Source organism: Cyprinus carpio, chromosome B19, assembly GCF_018340385.1.
Source record: "Cyprinus carpio isolate SPL01 chromosome B19, ASM1834038v1, whole genome shotgun sequence".
NCBI classification, from domain to species: domain Eukaryota; kingdom Metazoa; phylum Chordata; class Actinopteri; order Cypriniformes; family Cyprinidae; genus Cyprinus; species Cyprinus carpio.
The window spans coordinates 31,157,162-31,173,899 of record NC_056615.1 but is presented as its reverse complement, the minus strand read 5'-3'; the positions used below and the strand labels follow the sequence as shown (position 1 = coordinate 31,173,899).

At 33.8% G+C, this 16,738-nt stretch overlaps 2 pseudogenes; both read right to left on the bottom strand.

Moving 5' to 3' along the window:
• Positions 1-3,768: 3,768 nt before the first annotated feature.
• On the bottom strand, positions 3,769-8,240 carry LOC122140774 (annotated as a pseudogene).
• Positions 8,241-9,474: 1,234 nt separating this feature from the next.
• LOC122140863 lies at positions 9,475-16,354 on the bottom strand (annotated as a pseudogene).
• Between the last annotated feature and the right edge of the window lie 384 nt (positions 16,355-16,738).

Sequence of the window (16,738 nt, the reverse complement as noted above, 5' to 3'; positions counted from 1 at the left end):
TCAAAGAATCCGAGCTTTATAGGCCCTAATATAGTTGATTAAAAATGTACTAAATTATTGAATGAAATTATTAACACACAAACGACTAACACCGATCATGTGGGGACACACATGAACACACGTATGAATCTGAAATAATGCAATAAATATTAATTTAACAACATTAGATGTAACACACAAGCCAAATGTAAACAAACAGATAAGAAAAAACAAGAAGAAACAGTTATTTAACAAAAAACCTAAACAAAAAAAACATCAAATTTGAAATGTAATGCAGGGATTCTAAGAATGTCAATTAACGGTTATTCACTGTAAATAATACGTTCTTTTTCACTTCCAAAAAAATTGTATACTACATAAAAAACACATGACATGTAATGTCCAAGGACAGTTTTCACCGATATAGCAACGCTGAAACCTTAAAACCGGTACCATTATACAAACATATCATATACTCTTCACACACCATCCTTTTTACAGTAGTTAAAAACCATGTTCAATTCAGTCATATTTTTCAGTGTCTTTTTCCACTTCAAAACAGTATACTACTGGAAAATACATGTATGCCATATACTGCTTTTTTTACTGTATATAGTAGGGGAATTTACTGTTAACCGTTTAACAGGTTTAAACTGTAGAATTTTTACAGTGTTTTACTGTTAAATTCAAGGTAATTTTTTACAGTGTTTTTTTCCCATTTTAAAAAACGGTATACTGCCGTAAAATGACATGTAATGTCCAATACAGTTTTTCAACGTATATAGCAGGGAAACTTACCGTTAACCATTTAACAGGTTTTTACTGTAGCATTTTTATAGTCTTTTACAGTTAAATTCACAGTCATTTTTTACAGTGCAGCGGTTATACTGACCTTCCTTCCCGAGACGGCCAGAGCGTCTGAAAGCTGCCACATGGGGGCGCTGTTCTGTCTCAGTCTGTATGAGGCCGTCATACAGTCCAGCGCCAGAGCCAGAACCGAGCTGGAGTGATACCACAGCATCGGCTGAGAGAAGACGGACACAGATATCACAACACAACCACTGAAGACATGCTAAAATACACGATCTTCAGTGGAGAGAAGGCATGCAACGAAAACATTTTCTGAGAACCGATCCGAGCACCGTTTTTTTTTTAATTTTTTAATCAATGTAGAATTTCTATACTTCTGTTTGTTGAACTGATCGTCACTGCTTTGTGTGTTAAACACAATCTGCTAAACAAAGACAACTTCATTTTTAATGAAAAATAACAAAATGAAAAAATATATAATCATAATCTATGACAAAAATACTATTATAAACTAGGTTAGTGGATAATACAGCATCAAAAGATACTATAGAAAAATCATGGGTGCACAATAATTTAATAAAATCTAAGCATTTATTAAAACAACATTATTTAATATTTAATATCTAAATAATATGATTTAGTCGGGAATAAATAAAAGTTAATAAGTGTAGGACTAATTCTGGTAAAATGTTACACATTTCTCTTTGTATTGTTGTAAAATACATTCATGCAAAACAAGTAGGTCTAAATATATTTATATTATAAATATATTTAAATGTATAGCACAGTAATGAAGGGAGCAACATATGATAAATAGGACCGAATAAGAAAGACTATAAATAATCTTTCATTGCGCAAAAGTATTATAACACAAAGAGCGTCACGAAAGCGCAAGAACACTTGAAATATAGTCAGGAACTTTATGGTGCTTTATAGTGTTTTGTTCTTTTTGTGGGGCTTAACGATAACACGAATAGTATACACACAATATCGGATTTGGACAAAAAAATGGCAGTAATCGGAGCCGATACCGATCAATGACTAGATCGGCTCGAACTAAGCATCTCCTAGTGGAGGAGCGTGCACTAAGATCCGAACTATGTAAAAAACTAAGATCTGTATCATCAGATTATTTACTTCACAGTGTTTTGTTTGAAGCAGCGGGAATGCTGTGGGTGGAGGCTGGACGATCTCCTTAACCCGCCATCTCAGTGTCAAAGGGCTAAAGAACGAGCTGTGATTGGCCAATCATGTGCGTGTTCCGTAGCGCACAGTTCATCATGTAGGTAGCAAGTCTCTTTTATAGATCTCGTGATCACAGAAGACAACTAAGATTTGTAGGGAGCGCTAGTATGAAGTGGATACTGAATTAATAGCATGAAACTCTTGATGATTATTTTGAAGGTTTGAATTATCTACAATCACCGTTTTCTCTTTCTGTGTGATTGACAGGTGCGCAGACGCCTTCCAGGGGAGGATAGCCCCGCCCTTCCGATAAGAGTCCTGCAACATCTCCTGGGACCTTTGACCCCAGAGCCTGTAGAAACCATCATCGAGATCACACAACACCTGAAGACCTTGAGTCAGGAGAGAAACATAGGCACGGGTTACCCATTTAAATGTATCTTCACTCTTCATGATGTCCACATCATAGATTATTATACATAATAGAGTACTATACGTCCCGATTCATACGATACAGAATTTCAATGATGTTTTGCAATTCGTTTAACCAACACCATTATTTGCAGATTATCTCGCAGAACCTTTTTCATGTCGCATCAGCAAACTATGGAAGCTTAACTTCTGATACATAAAGAAAAAGCCATGCTTTGTCCAAGTCAGAAAAGTTGAAATTGTGATTTGTATGTTGTTTATCATTAAATAAAAAGCCTTGACTATTAAGACCAACAATCGCAAATTTATGTGCAAATAGTTTTCCATTATATATACCACAAGAATCAATATTAATACATTCCAAATTATAAAAAAAAATAAAAAAAATCAAAAAAATTAAAAAAAATAAAAAAAATAAAAAAAAAAATTAAAAAAACCAAGTCAAAATTGACATAAAAAGTGGAAATTATGAAAAAAAGGTCAAAATTACGACATAAAAAGTAATAACACGTACACATTTTTATATAAAAAATTGCAATCATGACCGAAAGAGTCCAAATTATGACATACCAAATTAAAATTGATAAAGAAAAAGTTGAGATTTTGAGTGTGACCTGAGTCAAAATCATGAACATAGAAACATTTAACTCAATTTTAAATAAACATTTTGTAATCAAGTTGGCACATATACACTAAAACAGTCCAAACCTATTACGAAAAATCCACATTTTATGACAGGTCCAAATTGACATTATGATATACATTCTAAATTATGACACAAAACACTGAAATTAAATAAAATGTCGAAATATGACATCAAGTCAAAATAAGGACATAAAACAAAAAAACATTGACATAAAAAGTCTTGTAATGTTGCCCTAAGAAAAACATTGTATTAATTTGGAAATCTCTGGCGTTCCCCGAAAAACTTTGTTTGCTAGAAAACCTTAGCATTCCCGGAGAATCAATGCATTTCGCTATCACCCAACACTTTGGTGGTCCACTTTGAAAATTGATGCATTCAATCCCAGAGCGTTCTCCTTCAGCACAAACATTCGGAAAACTACAGCAAAGCCACTGAAATAACACTAACACTTTTTCTTTCGCATCTCAGTTTTTGTGTCACAATGCTACGAAAAATCCTAACAGACCCGGGACACAGCCCTGAGGGTTTCCTGATGATTCCCTCGATGTCCAGTGTTTATGATGGTTTTGGGGTTAACTTGCAGATAGTCCGCACTCCTCCACCGAAGAAATGCGCCGATCCTCCAGATGCCTCCACACTGGCCCCCTTGAGTCGCCTCGCCCTGACTGACCGAACACCTCCAGACGCTCCGACTCACTGGACACACACAACACAACACCGCTATTTCATAATAGACTGTATACTAACTTATCAGGAGAAACCTGGTAGTTCTACATGAAATCACTCCTTTATAGCCAAAATGGCATGATCATAACACCCCGCGAATATTCGACTGTGAGACTGGTATCGAATCAGGCTTCTCCATATTGAAGCTTCGAATCTTTTGGGGTCACCCCTAATCCGCATCACTCACCTGAGCAGTGCTGAAGGCTGTAGTGTGACGCACTAGTCGTTGTATTACTCACCCGTCGTGGTTGTACTGGTTAATGACGGACACGGTGCGCGGATGAAGGTGGATCCTCAGGAAATCTGACCACACCCTCACGCTCCCCTCCAGCCAATAGGATTTCTGCATCCGCTCCAGTCTGCTGTTCACCGTCTCCATTGCAAACCCGCTCCCACGCTGCTCACTTTCAGAGTCAGTTACAATACAAATGCACAATATTTCACAGCATCTTCTCAAAAAAAAAAAAAATGTAGAATAAACATAACACACAATCAATACAATACAAAATAGTCATAAAACACATGCAAATGTTTAAATGACATTTACATTATTTAAAAAAAACTGATATTTCTGAGTCAAGCGGGATAGTAACTGAGAAAATAAAATGTAAGATGAAAGTTAATTTTGGGTATTGGTAAAAAAAGAGACTGCTGATGTCAGCTGAAAATAATAAAATAATGAAAAATAATACTAAAATAATGTGGTTTCAGAAGTGGAGCAAGTTATTAATGAAACATTTAATTGCATATCACTTTATAATACTGCATTTAATTAAATATGAAGACAAATGATGCTTTTCTTTAGAATAAGGTGTATTGATGAATTCTTTAACTCAAACAGTAGGCAGTGTTATTTTAATATAATTCTAAATTTGCATAATATTTTTACATTTTAGATTTTATTTTTAAATTTTAGTAGCCTATAATAACCTAACATTTAATAATATTAATAACCTAATAGACAGCGAAATTAAATAACCTAATAATTCTAGTAAATTCTATTCAAAATATTTAGTTGATATTTTGTATTAGGTTTTATTTTTATATCTGTCTTTTCACTTTCACCTAAAATTTCAGTTAAAGTTTTAGTTTTGTATTTTTGTCATTTGTATCAGTTTTTTTTTTAAATACGTCTATATAGTTTTTATTATTTTTTATTTATTATTTTTTAATAAATTTTAGTTAAAGTTTTAGTTTTGTATTTTTGTCATTTGTATCAGTTTTTTTTTTTTTTTTAAATACGTCTATATAGTTTTTATTATTTTTTATTTATTATTTTTTAATTTATTCGTTTTAGCGTATTTATTAGTACTTCAAGATATTAAACAAAAAAACGTTGTTTTGGGTAACTACCTGAAATATAAAATGTTAAATTTTTATATATTTTATTTCAATTAATGTTCGTTTTGTTTCATGTAACAATTTTTTTATTACAAAAATAACCCCACAGCAAGATCAATGGATCGATTCCCAGGGAATGCATGAACGCAAGTCATTCTGGAAAAAGGCATCTGCTAAATGCATAAATGTAAATGATGTTCATGTTTAACTTGTGTCCTGTCATACCTGAGCAGTGAGCCACAGCAGAGGAAGAACACATGAAATCCGGCTCTGCTAGTAAACCTCCCGTCTAGACACACAGAACACAGACAGACAGACAATCTTCAGAAGTGTCCCTCTCAGACCCTCAGTGCAGGGATTATTACAGTCACACTCACATCCAGACTGTCCAGCTCTTGTAGGAAGGCGTTTTTTGGTGGGAGGGCTTTCTTTTATGGGTCATAATCGGTCCTTTCCTAAGAGCAGAGAACATACTGAAATACAGCACAGCCGAGATCCAGAGCCGGAGGAGTCTGAACAGAAGCAGAAATCATGTTCATACCACGTAAAGCTGGTGTTTTCATTCTCTGTGCCATACAGACTGCCTTCCCTCCTCAGCGTCTGAAGACTTCCTGATGACATCAACACAACACACACACATCAACAACCCGATATCACACTCAGAAACCAACAATCATCAGCTCCGACTGCCAAAGACAGATGCTCGTAATTAAAGCTAGAGAGAGGCCTCACGCTTTCTAACGAATGATTTATACATTTTCCATACGCACAAACATATTTCTAAATAATCCTCTGTTTATGGATTGCAATTCATCTTAAATTCAAGTGCAGCAATTCCTAGAAAATCCAAGCGTGCTTTCAGAAAAATGCAATGACTTTCTTAATGAATTCGTTTTATAGTAATTTAATTATCACAAAGCAGTTAAAATGTTTGTGCATGGGTTGCTTATTATCAATAACTAAAAATAAAACCAAAAAAAAAAAAAAAAAAATGAGTTCCTTGAAATAAAATGAAATATAAAAATCTTATTCTCTTTTAGTTTAACTTTTAACCTAAAACTAATATAAAAACCTATACAAAATATATAGACATTTTTAAATAAAATATTAAAAATAAAAATAACAAAAACACACAAATTTCTTATATCTTCAGCTTAAAGTTACAATGAAAACAGATCATATAAAAATAAAACTATTTTAAAATATTACTAAAACAAACAAAAAAAGCACTAGAAATGTAAATCTAGCACTCTCTATTTTAATTCTATTCTTTACAAAAACTCGCCTCTTTTAGACTTGCACTCTATTCTTTTACTTACTCCTTTTATCTTAAAAAAAACCTCTATTCTTTTTGTATTCTATCTATTTGTTTAGTTTTTATTTATTATACAATTAACAAGTTTGTATAATTTGTGAGTCACTTTGGATAAAAGCATCTGCTAAATGACTAACCGTAAAAATCTCAACGATACTAAAATATCACTGTGATTTGTGCACATCATTATATTTTTAATTCATATTGTGATTGTCATATTTGTCTTTTGCATTTTATAAACAATGTTGCATTCATTTATTTACTTGATAAAAGCGTAAAAATGTTTGTATGCATGTGCTTATGGACATTTTCACATCTGTTTCTGCGGTTTATATACTGAGATTCTCGCTGAGTTTGATGTCGGATGAAACCCGTGGGATGTGGTTCACCTTTGAGGTCCATGGCGATGAGTCGAGGTGTGTATGTGACGTGTCCTCCGAGAGTAAGACCCTCTCTGAACAACATGTCGCTCTGCAGCTCTCCCAGCGGCGCGTCGCAGTCATAAACCAGCGCCGCATCCTGCACACAAACACACACTGACCACGCTTGACCATCACACACCGATCAGATCAGACGTATATACTCACACATCTACAGTATTTCCATGTTACATGATGAGAGTGTGCAAAAACATATATATATATATTATATATATATATATATATATATAAATACACACACATGCATCTATGTATGTACTGTATGTGCGTGTATTTATATATAAGTACTAAATATAACACAGTACACACACATATATTATGTAAACAAAAACTTATTTTGGTTGTGATTAATCACGATTAATAGTTTGACAGCAATAATAAAAACTATATTGACATATTTTGATAAGAACTAAAAGAAACTATATAGACCCAAACCCTCCCCCCCACCAAACAGTTACTAAAACATCCAAGCTAAAATTAAAATGAAAACAGAAAGCATAAAAATTAAAACAAATTGTAAATATTACTAAAAACGAAAATACTATATCAACAAATCTTATACCAATATAACAGATTTTTGCATATCATCATATTAATTCAGTGTGTGTCTATTTAACTGTACATTTTCATAAATATACTGGATTTTAATCACTAATGTTGGAGATTAATGTAATAACTATTATCGGGAAGATTCCATTCCGTTATTTTGTGACTATATTTGGAACGTTACTTCTAAATGTTCTCCGAACGTTCTGAAACGATTAGCAACATTTCAAAGATACACTGGATTTCAGAAAAGAAATGTTTCCTGAACGTTGTATAAATAACATTTTGAGAACATTATTAAAGATCAGATAACTGAACTGAAGCTGTAATTATAAGATCTGTTACTGTGTTGGTAACTTTGAGAAACGTGAGAAATTAGCCTTTCCAGAACGTTCTGAACGTTGTGTTATTGTTGTAAAAATCATGAAATATGAATTCAGGATCTGTTTGAAAAGCTGTAGGTTATTCGTCATTTTGATTTCGCGCCAGTGATTTCTAATGCTACTGTATCATAGTTTTTACTGCAGAAACTGTTGTTACTTAGCAGTGAACAAACCGAATACATTCACTATTAATCAAACTACGGGACAGGGCACCCACCTGTAAATTCCACCAGTGCGTCCCGATAAGTTGGAATAATGCCCCAGCTGGAGTGTAACAATCTCCCTAAACGTGCCGCTCATGATGCCCTTTAGATATTAAAACATTTTAAGCATCGGTTCAGTCAAAATGAGCAAGATATCTCTCATGATGCGCCCTGAAAACACACTGTGGCAACACAGACGAACTTCCGCATGTGTGCGCGCGTCCCTCTGGAAATCCCGCACTCTGATTGGCTGTCACAGCGCACGGAGCGTTGTGATTGGCTGAGGGAGCTGTCGCTCGGCGGAGGGGCAGTTTGGTTTCGCTGCGCCTGTCCGGCGCACATGTGCAGCGCTCGTAAACAAGAGTTTCAGAATAGCTGTCATGTTGTGAAAACTACAGAAACGCATTTCCTGTATCTTAAAAATCAATTAATTATATGCTAGCTTCGTTTCATATCAGCTGAACAGCATACACGCTAACACAGATAGTACAAGTGCGTGTTCTGCTCGAGTTCTGTACAGGCAGAATTAATCTTTTTTATTTTTTAGTGCAGGGAATTGTAACTTTTATAAGCTAACGTCTGACATTTGAAAACTGATTTATATTTTTAACATGCTCAACGAAGTAAATTGTGCAAAAACGTAAGCGTGGAAATGTGCTTTACTTTAAATGGCTCTCTTATAACATTTAATTTATATTTAGCTAATTAATCTTCTCAATGGAGTGAAACAACACAGTTTTACTTTCATTCTCAGACTTCAGATGCTTATTTTACACAACATATTTTATGTAATGTATACTTTATTTTAAAATAATCGATATTTTACAGATGTTAAGTTTTTAAGGTTTTTTATATTAATGATGATTTTTCATAACTGTGTATAATACTTTGTATTTAATAATCAATTAAAGGCATACTATCAGCCTGTTTGTGTGTATTACTGTAAACGATTGCAATTAATCGCATCCACAATAAAAGTTTTTGTTTATATAATACATGTGTCGTAAATTTATATATAAATACACACACATGCATGTATATATTTAAGAAAAAGTGTATTTTTATATATTAATTATATTTATATATAATATAAATTTAAGTATATACATGTAAATGCATGTAAATATTTTTCAATCCAAAAGATGTGTAATAAAGTGATACTACAGTACAAAAAATGAAAAAAACTTATATAAGCCCCTATGAAGATTACAGTCAGTGCAGTAACATCATGCGGTTGTTTTTGTCATGCTGATATTTCACTGATTTATGTCATATTCCTCATGGTTTACTCATTTTTATATCACGATGCAGTCTTGTGGTCTAGAGTCTGCTTCCACTTGTATATCATGTTTTTTGTGTTTATAAATAAATGATGCACAAGACATGAATCCACAGTGTTGAATACATTTATATAGTGAAAAAGAAAAGGTTTTGAATCCATATTACATTTGATAAGTCACTAAAGGCAGCAACAACAACAACAAAAAAGGAAGGATTTCTTCATGGTGCAAATGAACGTTTACAAAACGCCTTCACCACGAACTCTCCCGTGAGCCACAGTTATGTTAAAAACATCCAAACTGAACAGAGCGAGAATCCCTGAGAATCTCAAACAGTGCAGTTTACATTCAATATGAAAGCATTTGCATAAATTTCACAATTAAAGAGAAAATAATGCTTTAAATCTTTAAAATTGTGCGCAGCGGTCATCAATCTGGTCAATTAAATCGATTTTACAAGCAGGAGTTTTGGCACAAACAAGTATGAAAAATGATGGCGTAAAAACAAAACAATCAGAGAATATCTCCATTGCACTTTTAGTTTTGATCTGCGATCGATTGATCAGAATGAGATTCAAGTATAAAGGTTGTCAAAAATTCAGTATGTAACATTTAAATCAAAACTTTAAATTTTTCTGTGTGATTGGACAGTTAAATTGAACTCCCTCATGCACTCGTCAGTAACCTCATCATTGATTGGGCAGGTTTGTGCATTGGGGGCGGGGCTTGTAGCGTAAGGTCTCAGTTGATTGGCTCGTAGCCGGACGAGTTCGCCATCCTCTTGCGGATCCAAACGAACACTCCACCCACAATAATGATGGCCAGAGGAGTACCAAGCCCAACGGTGATGATGATGATGATTAATGTGGAGAACGAATCGGCCGGAGGCTCGCCCAAGCCCACTAATACAGTCCTGAGAGCAGAGCGATTCAAACAAACATTACTCAAACACACACACACTCATAATATGGGCTACAGTTCATTTAATATGCTCTAAAGCTGTAGTTGGTGATTTTATAGGTGTAGGTAGAGTACATTACAATTTCCACGGTGTCACTTTAATGTTCAGTCTCTTTTATTTTTGATGCTTTCTGAACATTCTGACTCAACCAATCATGAGAGTCTGGGGGCGGGGCTATCTGTTTGATTGACTGATGGCAGAAGAGGGGTGTGTTCAGGAAGAAAAAAAGTAAAACATTTTTTTTATTAGCCTACATATCTTCAAAAAAAATATACAAGAACAATTTAAATATTTAAAATATATTAAAAAAAAATCAGAAACATTTTTAATATTTCATTATTTTTCTAACAGATACTAATAGGCAAATATGGAAAAAAAAAACAATCTAATATTCATTTAAAATGAAGAGCATGTTTAATATTTAGAATTCAAATATCAGAAAATATTCACATATTATTACAAATATTTTTATATTTTTTATTTCCTAACTGGGCAAGTATGGGTAAAAGAGTAACCAAGAAACTACAAAATAATCAATAGAAAAGTACAATCAAATTACAATCCATTCATATTTTATTATTAACTGTAATCTAACAGACACTTATCAGCAAGTTAATTATAAAAAGTTAAATAATAAATTAAAAATAACTAGGGACCAAAACAAAAATAAAATAGAAAAAAAAAAATTCTTTTCCAAGTATAATTACAATCCCAATTTTTATCACCACAAACACACATATTACTTTTACCGTTTCGTCTTGCTTTTCAAAGAAAAAAATCAATAACAAAACAACAATTTAAAAATATTTACTTAATACTGAACGTTTTTAACATTCTTCCAGACACTATACCATTAAAGCACAATTTAACTTAAAATTAATAAGTCAGTAAAATAATATTTTTGGGCCATTTCCTAGACCCCCGTCTTGAATCAGGCATGTATTTTTTACTGTACAATTAAATCCAGGCTTGCTGAACACAAGAGACTTCTTTTAAAACATTAGAAAATATTACAGATCCTAATTTGAACACTGTGTTATAATAAATGTATTAACAGAGCTGTTGTAATTTTCATTATCATTGTTAATGTCTTTTTTATTTTGCAGAACTACAGTAAAATTACAATACTAACATCTATGATGATGGAGTTCTTTTTAACATTGAGAGCAACGGTGCTGTGAAAGTGTGACTCACCAGCTGATGTATTTGGAGTTGCTGTAAAACACGGGGTCTTTATCGATGCCGAAGCTGATGTTCAGGCCGGAAGTGTGAGGATGGTCTGTGAAATAGGCCTGGACCAGACCGGAGCGAGGGATGCGGTTCACAGACACCAGCTGGGAGTGTCTGCACGGCGTGGCGTCCTCAAACACCGGCTGAGGTTTACGATACGCCACGGGTTTCCACTGATTATAACCCACAACACCGCTGCTGTTCACCGGAGACGACACCCACTGAGACACCTGACAGACAAACACTCGATTAAAAACACTCACAGCAATCAACTCAACACACAGTTTATTACAGATTTCACATTTATACTTTTATCCAAAGCAATAAGCCCCAAGAAGCCACAGTATTCTTCCACCAAACAATGTAGTTCCTCAGAAACTGTTGTGGTTGCCGAGCAACACACAGAAGTAAACAAAGGCGTGTGTTTGTAGAGTATTTTACAACAGCTTCGAACGCAGCTCAGCCAATCAGAATCAAGCACTGGAACTATCTGTTTTATAATGTTGTTTTAACAATAGCTAAACATTTGGGTAACATTTAAAGCCTTTATGTATAATGCATTATAAAGGTATTTATAATGAACACTAACCACCCATTCAAATTTAAAAAAATCTATTACAATAATGCATTATAATATTTGAAGGGTGATGGTCATGTGTTTTAATGCATTATATTTTTTAAAGGTTTAATAATGAATAGATTATAATATTATATTGTAATAACAGCGGTTACAATTTTTCATGAGATCATTGTAAGGCTGCATTACTGCATTCAAACTACTTTTATATAGAAATACTTTAAGTGAAGTTATACCAGCATTTTTGTTGTTTTATAATTATTTTACAAGTTTGAAAACTGATGACTGACCTTGTTCAAATCAATGCTGGACTGATTAAAGCCTCATATGTGAATGTGTTTTATGTACTTTTTGTAATATGAAACAAAAACTACAAGTGGTTTTATTTTGCGTTCAGTAATCTGTACTTTATATCACGGATCGACATTAATAAACATCATCCATTGTTCTTTTTATTACCTAATGTTAATCAAGATCAATCAATACTGTGACAAAGATATCGCTCATTGTTAGTTAATGAATGAACTAATGGGACCTTATTGTAAAGTAAAAAAAAATATCTTACACTTTATTTTAAGGTGTCCTTGTTACAGTGTTATTATACATTTAAGTACAGAGTAATTTTAATCAGCTACATGTACTTACTATATGGTTAGGGTTAGTAATAGGGTTTGGTTTAGGGTTACTTGCATGTAATTATGCATAACTTCTTGTTATTACAATAGTAAGAACATGTAACGCATAACAAGGACACCTTAAAATAAAGTGTGACCAAAAACTCTATTGTGGCTTTGTTCAAAGTATTGTGTGAATATCATTTGTGACCCTGGAGCAAAAAAACAGTGTTAAGTGTCAATTTTTCAAAATTTATAAATAATCTCTCCATTGATGTGTGGTTTGTTAGGAGGACAATATTTGTCTGAGATACAACTATTTGAAAATCTGGAATCTGAGGGAGCAAAAAAATCTAAATATTGAGAAAATCATCTTTAAAGTTGTCCAAATGAAGTTCTTAGAAATGCATATTACTAACTCAAATATTAAGTTTTGATATATTTACGGCAGGAAATTTACAAAATATCTTCATGGAACATGATCTTTACTTAATATCCTAATGATTTTTGGCATAAAAGAAAAACTGATAACTTTGACCCATACAATGTATTGTTGTCTATTGCTACAAATACACCTGTGCTACTTAAGACTGCTTTTGTGCTGCAGGGACACAAATAGAGAAACGAGTATCATTTATCATCCAAATCATGACATTAGTGTATTGTTACACCCCTAATGTCTATGTTTTCACCTTAAAGATGGAGGGTGTGTACTCATCGTCTATAGAGCTGTGGACGTCCACGCGTCCCTCGAACCCTGAGTCAGCGACAGACTGAAACTCAAGAGCGAATCTGGAGTGGTTTCCTCGCGGCGTTACGCCGTCCAGCCACACGCGCAGCTGCGAGGAGTTAGCGTTGTGACGGAGACTCGGCCAGACTTTCTCACGACCCCTCCGACTCAAACGCTGAGAACTGAGGACAGAAATCACACAGTTACTGTACGTCCACACAGAACGTGTAGTAAGTCAGTTCCTGTAGTTCTGCTCACCTGCAGACAGAGCGAGCCGTTGACGAAGCTCTCTGTTTTCTCTCCGCCGCACAGCGTTACTGTGTGATCCGACTGGTTAACACTGACGTTCAGGGACCAGAGGAAGTTCTGCAGCTCGTACGGAGGGTAAAAGCTGGTCTCTGCTGTCTGCTGGGGGTCCGCGGTGTTATTGACATCATCATACTCCCACACCTGACAAACACACACAGCAGAGCTCATGCTTTCATTACTTTCTGTCTGTAAAGGCATCAGCTTCCCAAAGACACAACGACAAGATATAGAACAACTATTCAGTGTGTTGTACACTAACAATAATAAATATTATAATTTCTACAAGTTATTGTAAAACAGCACATTCATAAATAGAAAAGGCTTGTGATAAACTGTATTTAAGAAATCTAATTATATTAATAATAATATTTAAAAGTATTGTTATTAACATTAATACATTTTATTATTATTGCTGTTGCTATTATTATGAAAATAATACATTTTATATTTATTTTGTATTACTACAAGTTATTATAAGACAGCAACAAGATTAGGCTTGTAATAAACTATACAGTGTACTTGAGAAATTTTAAGTAATAATAATAATCATTATTATTATTAATACATATTATTATAACAATTTAGTGTGAACTTTAATAATGATAATTATTATTAAAAATGTTGTTGTTGTTATTATATAGAATTATTAGATGTTATTATATAAAACAGCACAATTTTAAATCAAATGAAAATAGATTAGGCTTGTAATAAAAATGTAGTGTTCTTGTGAACACTAATAATAATACTAATAATTATTATTATTATTATAATAAATGTTTTTATTTTAACCTTTAATTCCATGTAATTATTTTTAAACTAAACTAATTCAAGATAGACTTAAACATAGTGTTCTATATTTGCAAAAATACTTAGCAAGAATGTGACTGCAGATATCCTTTACAACAAGTATGTGAAGCTAGATTATACAGTAACTTTAACAAATAAGCAGAAGTCAACCTGCCATACCAAACAAGACCACAGGGAGACGCCAGAGGACTGCATACAGCTACTATACGGATCTATTCAGAAAACACTAAACACACCAGAAATACACATGAACAATGAAACCATTCTGAATGTGTGGAAAACTCAGCGATCTAAAGGCGGTTTGATGTCAGAATATCAGCGATCATGTCTGTGTTTGGAGCGTCTGATGCCCATATGTACACAAACACCACTGATCCTCACAAAACTTCTCCAAAACACACTGCTTCGGCGAGCATCCGTGATAATACACTCGCTTTCGACAGCTATGTGGAGACACTGAACTGTGTGAAAAATCTAAATATTGATCATCAAATCATTTTTAAAGTTGTTCAAATGAAGTTCTTAGCAATGCATATATTACTAATCAAAAATAAAGTTTCATATATTTTACGGTAGGAAATGTACAAAAATATCTTCATGGAACATGATATGTTCCTACTTACAAATATCCTAATGACTTTTTGTGCTGGAGGGCATAAAAGAGAAATGTATAATTTTGACAAAATAACTACTAAAAAAATAAAACACAACACTGATTACATAATATTGAAAAGGGGACAGGGCTATCAGATTCTGAATATTAATGACAAAATAACTATTAAATTCATACACTACATGGCTGAGTGCATAGTGTATAGTGTGTGATTTGGGTCAGTTTTAGACTCACTCTGGTGAACACTAGCGCGCTGCTGTACTGCACGCTGCTCTGCGGCGCCACCCTCAGGCTGCCGGGTGAACTGTGGTTGATGAACTCAGGCCAGTCCACCTGCACTGCTGACCGAGATCTGTTCGTGTGGACCATCAGCAGCGCAGGCGCTCCAGCGTTACACAGCAAGAAGTGTAGCGTGTCATTGAGCCCCAGACCTCGCACATGAACCAGACCCACTCCAGGAGGAAGAACCCACGGAGGAGTCAGACCGGGATTCAGCTCTACAGACACCTGACACCAGAGAGACGACCACAGACAATTGACTTACACTGACTTACACAGACAACTTTCTTTTGACAGTCTTGGAAGTATCAATGACTTACACAGACAATGTTTTGTTGAAATTTTAAATGCCAAAAACTGTCTTGTGACAGTCTTGGAAGTATCAAACAAATCAGAAATGTTTTGCTCCAAATGGTAATATTTTCTTTAATGTTTTTATGAATTTATAGTTGCCTTACTAAAGCTACACAGAGTTACAATATAGTTATATGACTTAAAACATTTTTGTAGCAAAATTATTTTAATAAAGAATGCATAAAATCGAATGACACGTCATAAAATAAAAACTTTTGGTATTAGTGGAGGGACAAGTGAAAGTTGGACTGAATCACTTAAATGAATCAGTTCAAATGAATGATTCATCATTATATATTATTTTACATTATAATGAGTGTACAATACTAGAATTATAAAATATGATGCAGGTTATGGGTTTTGAAACATCAGTACACATGAATAATACCTCTAAAATGTATATAAAACACAGGTTAATGTCACTAATTACACTGAAATATTATCTAGTTCTGTTCAAACCTTTCAAAAACACACAAAGAGGAACCTGATAACCAGCAGAACCAGCAAAAATCAGCCATAATGTACACTGGTAGTAAAATAGTGATTCAGACACAGTACTATAGTTATGCTGTGGTTGTTTTGGATGTGTACCATGGTAAATAATTATGGTAATCAAACAGTAGTTGTTTGATTAGAACCACTGATAGCTGATTTGTTAGGTATGAGCCTCAATATATACAGGAAAATTGTACACTTATTATTATTATTATTATTATTATTATAAACTTGACAACAAATAAACCCCATCCAAAGACTAGATTAATCAACGAAGCGTGAAAGTATTCTTCTGTTATGAATCATGTGATATTCTATGATGTAGCTATTTGCAGTTGTTGTTGCACCGGAAGGAAGTTTGTTTCATTGTTTTGTCTCTCAGTGCTACATTCTTACCTTGCGTCGAAATGTATCTCCAACACACAGAATTCCAATCAAATCTTGTCATGTTTTAAACTATGAACACAAACGCGGAATGAAGAA